The 6544-nt window shown below is 37.6% G+C and overlaps 1 pseudogene; it reads left to right on the forward strand.

Annotated features, from left to right (window-relative positions):
• Positions 1-1081: 1081 nt before the first annotated feature.
• On the forward strand, positions 1082-5216 carry LOC121426408 (annotated as a pseudogene).
• The last annotated feature ends 1328 nt before the right edge of the window (positions 5217-6544 follow it).

The raw sequence follows: 6544 nt of genomic DNA on the forward strand, positions 1-6544 counted from the left end.
TCAAATTATATCCAATTTAGGTCGCCGTTTTCATGTGACAATGTAAATTTGAATAGAAAATGAAAGGAAATGGACGTGAGAGTAACTAGGGGGGTCTCACGGGAGACGAGACTTTTGCCAAACACCAATGGCGCGTTTTCACGAAGGTAAAGACTGATTAAAATCGTTGTTAACTATGGCGAGCAATTGTCGCCATTAACGATTAGTCTCTGACACGTCTGCAAAATAAAACAAAAATCGGTGTATTTCTTTATATTTTTCAAAGATGCGTGCATATGTAAGTAGATGTAATTAACCATTCAGGAAATGTTTTCTGTATTTAGCTTTCTAGCATCGACTATTTCTGTAAGATCATTGTTCAAAGGATCACTTCTAAATGAACATGAACGCTACCGATAGGACCGGGGGGGGGGGGGTGTAGATATCCGGAAAAATCAAATTGTCACAAAGATTCAATGGTTACTAAATTTTTGTAAGAATTGAATGATAGATGATGCTCGAGCATAATTAATATTATTAGTCCGATACCATGTATACCCAAGTTTTCGATGGTCTTCAAGAGCATAAGCCAGTTCGTGTTTAGCTAATGAGTAACTATTCTCAAATTATCTTATTTCCAGGATACGCAGTAACACCTTTCAAACAAGTTTTGTGGAACCTTTCCCGACATCACACTCTGTTGTATGAGAATTCTAAGAAAGAAAGACATGGAAAAGACTAAACTACGTTAGTGATCGATTTGGAAATCTTTAGAAATTCACATTGCCAGTTACCCATAGGCTACCCTTTCAAATACCAATCATTATGAACCAACTAGGGTGTTGCCCCTTTCTGGATGTAACAAAAAGACCATATTAAAAGGAATAAAAATACTATATATTCAAATCACAAAATGGTTGTGCCAGTAAAGTTGAAACCTCATTGAAGGTTAATCTCGAATGACCATTCTCTGCTCATGCGTAGAATGATATTCAATGGTCTATGGATAAGCTTAAGATTTGAGAGCGGACATTATGGCACTACCGGCTTGCCATAATATAATATAATATGAAGGCGATTTCCACTTCAACGAATACATCCGTAGATGGTATTGGTCTATAGGCGTGGCTGTGGTATAGGAGTGAAGCATAAACAAAGGAGTGATGATATTGATTTATGCGACTTCATGTTTCATTTGCTCACCTGTGATGGACGGAGAAAACATAACAACACTTCAGAGAAAGGCCAGAGAGAAAGGGGGGAAAACAATGCGTGTTTGATTTTTGTCAAATCTAAATAGCTTTTCATTGGTTTAGGGGGGTAAGACAGACTGGGATTGACAATGAATTTTTGCTGTCAAATCTATTCCATTTGAGAGAGGTCTGGCCATGCAAGCGACATTTTGACCAGCTCAGTCTCTTGGCGTTGGCCACTTCAGACATGTCAGAATAAGCCAACTGAGCGATTTTATTCCAGTATCTTGACTTCATCACGCTGTATTCATGGTATTCATCCAGATAGAGTAAGTATTTTGAGGATCAAAATTAGAAATAAGTGTATTCTGAAGAGATCGTTCTTTATACATACATACATATAATGATATAATATGATAGCTAATAGCTAATGCTGGCGATTTTCAAACATTGATAGATACCGTAAAATCTTCTTTTATAGTAGTTATTCTCATACACATAAAATCATAATATACGTATGTTTGGGTGAATATATTTTTTCTCCAGGGTGTCAAAAATTGCTTGCAAAATGAATGAGCACATTGTAAGAAGTAGTTCGAATGGAGAATGTTCAATGAATAAATTGCTCTTTGTAAAATTGTTTGATTAAGGTGTCAATTTCGTGACATGATTGAAATTTTCTTCCATTGTAAGATTTGGAGATATATAACGTGTAAACAAGTTTTAAGTGATAACTTTAATTTGAACAGATACTTTACCAAAATTATTTACACGGAAGAGGAAATAGTTACATGAAATCAACATGCCGGTCGTACAGTCAAAAATCAAAGTATAAATCAATTATACTTCAAGTCAATAGCTTTCAATTCCAATGCGCATTTCAAAACGTAATAAGTATCATCCTTTCTCTCTGTCCTTTCCCCCAGAGTCATAGTCAATTAAGGACTCTCGTTATATCAAAGTCCGGTGATTAATTTTAGTCAAATTCTTGTGCACTGTTTGTAGTGCGTTTCATGATTTTCTGTAAATATCCTGACGGAAATTATACATCAATAATCCCCGGCCGAGCAAAATATAAAACAAGTAGACTATTAGAATCATGATAATGAATTGAGACACACTGCAAACATAATGGTAAATGAATTAATGGATTGATTTGTATTTATTCTCTTTCATTTCTACTTCAGCAAAATTTAAAATTTGAAGCAAAATATGAATACGGAATAAACTGAAACCCTACATGGAAAGCAAAGCTTTGTGTGAGTTCCCTGCAATCAATTTTTGACACCATGGACCCGAAACAGAAGCTCAATGTTCGCTCAAATACGAACAAATATTTCGTTTTTGTTACATGGTCTCTTGTATTAGAAAAGACTTGTAGCATATCTAAATCTTAAAAAATCTCAAATAAAAAACATAGTTTTGACAGCATTTCCCAGAATATTTTTTTATACGCAATGTTAGAATCAGCAGAATTGTTTTGAATTCAATTTGGATATACCAAAGTGATAATAAAAAAATCTTGTTTGAATTACAAGCACGGTTTTATTATAATCTTTCTATTACCATGTCACTTCGAAAAATTCTTGTAGAAGACATTTCCTGCTTAAACGTAGTACGACTCTCTATGCAACGAATCAACTCATCAAAATTATTAATGCATGTGTCACCATATTCCCTACTTATTTGCATAATCTGGGATTCTTTTGTAAATCTTTTGTCAAAAAACTCTGGTAGATCTGCTCCTGGAAAATGCGGGGATTTGCATGAAAAACTCGATCAATTGGGATAGTGTTGATTATTGAATGTTTTTATGTTTCGTTCCAAGACGCTGTGATTACTAGATTTGACGGGATTATGATCTGGCAAACGAGAAAACGCTGTCTCGATGTTCATTAGAGCTTCAGAAGTACAAAACGGAAATGAGAAAGAAAAATACCAGTATACCTTTCTCCTGAAAAACCAAGAGAAACAAACAGCATAGAATACTCCTCTGATTGAAAAAGGGCCCACTAATCTGGATAAGCATATAGTGTACCTATTTGAGAATCCTTTTTCAGATGAATACGATTATGCGGCAGATAACTATTGAAATGAAGTTCTCGTTTTGAAATAAATTTCTGTATACTTCGAATAAAGGAATATCAGTGCAGATCATCCGATAAATAAAACCTGATACACAGTATAGGCAAATCCACGATAGGCAGAGGGGGCTTAAAGATTAAGTTCAACTGTATCCTTTACTCCAAATAAAAGTCTAAAATTTCTTCAGTTTTCCTTATTATAGAAAGATTATAAAGACATGTATAAAAATACAACTCAAACTTCTCACGAAAAATAAACGAACAAAAAATTGCTCTATGGTGAGGGAAATGTGATTTAAATGCCTTTGAATATATTTAGCCATATCTCTTAGATTTTTTATTCATTTAATTGATTTAAATGAGTGGTTTTTAACAGATTTGGGATACTTAATTATTGCAACTTTCATTGAAATCTCGCAAAATAGTTGACTGGTTAAAAAAAAATTGGTCAATGAGAAGCCAACCCCCCCCCCCCCCAAAAAAAAAAACACGAAAGGATTTACAGTTTTATACTGCACAAACTAAAAATAAAAACAGAGTAAATTGATTATTTTTTTTTTTTTTGGGGGGGGGGGGGTAAAATCATAATAATGACAATGAAGTAATTTTGTTTTCAATTGTTTTTGTATACAGATCTACCTAACAAAGCTCCCGTTTCAGGTATTGGAGCAATCCATTGGCATTGGAAAAGTTAAACCCCTTGCTGCTCCTTCTTAGAAACCTTTAATATATTTTCATCGAGTAAATTGAAGAACAAGAATCCTGACACCTCTACACAAACAGACTAGACGAATGAGCAAGAATGGAAACACAGTCCCCAACGGCAGGCACTGATTTTGCCGTGTATAGTTCATCAGTTGCCGATTCAGCCTCCTGAATGATACGACGCGATCTGATTGGTTATGGACTCCGATCACGTGGTCATACTGGATAAGCATTCAACTCGTGGTGGCGTGTTTAGGTCTCGGCGGCAATCTCTTGGTCCTGCTCGTCCTGTTCCATAGGCGATCGTTCAAGAAGCCCACCGATATCCTCATCGGTGGACTAGCAGCTGCTGATTTCATCACGTCCATCTTCATGATCCCTCAGCCGAGGCTGTCTGGGGCGCCGAACACAGCTCTCGGTAACGTCGCATGTAAGCTAGTCTACTCCTCAATTTTCCTCTGGATATCGATCAGTTCATCTGTATTCACTCTACCGCTATCGCTATCGAACGATATATCGCGGTGGTCCACCCTGTAAAGTTCAAGGTATGGGTCACGCCAAAGCGGCTGGTCTATTGGTTCTTAGCGATCTGGTTGCTATCTTTTGCGATAAACTCCCGTACATTCGGGACTACTTGGGTCGATAGCACAACAGGAAAATGCAGGGTGGTGTATAGCCACTATTCTATTCAGATCGTCCTAGGTATTGTCGTGTTCTTGATCAGGTTCATTTTCCCCGCCATCATCATGCTTCTCTGTTACTATCTGATCACGCGTTCTCTCCGTCAGCGGTCGAAGCAATTTCAGCCAAAGACGGTCGGATCCGTGGACCTCAACCTGGACCAAAAACGTGCTGGTCCCTCGCAGAGTCTCCTCGCAGCCCGCAGTAAGGTCATCAAGATCATGTTCGTCGTCATCGTCACGTTCATTGTCTGCTGGGTAGCGGATAGCACCGGTCTCCTGGCCTACAACGTAAGACTGGTTGATCGTTCGTATCTCTACAGCCACTTATACCACGTTTTTGTCATCATTGCCTTCTTTAACACGTGTGCCAATCCCCTCATCTATACCATCAGTTACCAAGAGTTTCGTTTGGCAGTTCGGGACCTGTTCTGTGGCTCTGGAGGTGTTCGGGGATCGCTGTTCGGTAAGGATGAGGCTGGTAACACGGAAACAAACAGTCAGAATGACGCAACGAAGAAAACTGTATCCAGCTATATCTAACTATAGTCAGATGCAAATGTCTTGGATTGCGCCATACTTATAAGATATTAGGTACATCACCAACTGGTCTACGGCAGCTTCGTTTACGTTCCGTGATCCAAGTTCATCTACTGATCATTATTTTGATTGAGCGGTCATTTAGCCCATTTATCATTTCGCCTGATGTGAAGTTGGGATATACCTTTTGCCTGTAATATCCTCACGGTTTAAGACTACCTTGGACATCTGGTTGTATAAACGGTTTATGAACCATATTCTCATTTGCCATAGTCATTGAAATATACCTGAAGTGGAAATTAGATCAAGTGTGGTTTAGACTAACTGACAATTATGAGAGTATTAGATTGACAAGTGCAGTGTAGACCGAACGACAATTAGACCCATGGGGGACGTGTCCCCCCTACTGAAAATAGTAGGGGGGACACAATGTTAAATGTCCCCCCTACTACTTGTGATCTTTTATGATAGTAAGGAAGACATCATTCAAAATCGAAATAAAACATGTATTTTACGACGAGATGCCCTTACTTTTGGGATGATAACTTTTTATTTCTTTTTTTGCTTGTCTAATTTATTGTCGTCAAAATAACCTTAAATTTGGGGGTGATAACCCTTTTTTTGGTCAAATTTTCAGCCCCTTGTCCCCCCCTAACCTTTTGGGAGAGATTTCCGCCCCTGATTAGACCAAATTGAAGGTAGACCAAATTGGTTTAGCCCATAGGGCATTAGAATATCTGAGCGGTAGACTATTAGTGAATTCAAACTGTCGATTAAAATGTGTGCTCAATCACCTACCTCTCTACAACAAACTACGCTTTACCCGAGACTATTCATGTTGAATTATACCGATATCTTGGGGAAAGGTTGAATCTTTTGCCGGAAATAATATTATTTAAAAGCTCGATCATGACGATCATCGAATGGAGTTTACACGCGTTTCGGAGATCTTTAAATACATAGTGATGAATCAGTGAGAACCCCGTCACGTATAATTCAAGTAGAAGGGCTCTTACCATGCTTATAGAAACTTGTTTGAAGAGGATGTTTAATTGTAATTAATTGTTATTTTAGACCGAAGTATTAGTGTAGACCTACTAATAGGCCTTATGCAATTGTCTATTTTGTATTTTATAACAGTATACAAGGTGGCTACACGGGGTGGAGTGGGGGAGGGGGGGGTAGTCCCTTTGTAAGTTTATACATGTTTCAAAGTGATAATAATTTGAAAAGTGGGAAATGACACATGGAAACATTTAAGCGGATCAATTCTGTTCTGACAGGAGTTCGTAAGAATCCATTAGTTATTTGAGCTGTTTATGCTTTAAAATATATAGGCTATTTAATAAAACTTATTAAGCCA

The sequence above is a fragment of the Lytechinus variegatus genome, chromosome 13, assembly GCF_018143015.1.
Source record: "Lytechinus variegatus isolate NC3 chromosome 13, Lvar_3.0, whole genome shotgun sequence".
NCBI lineage: Eukaryota > Metazoa > Echinodermata > Echinoidea > Temnopleuroida > Toxopneustidae > Lytechinus > Lytechinus variegatus.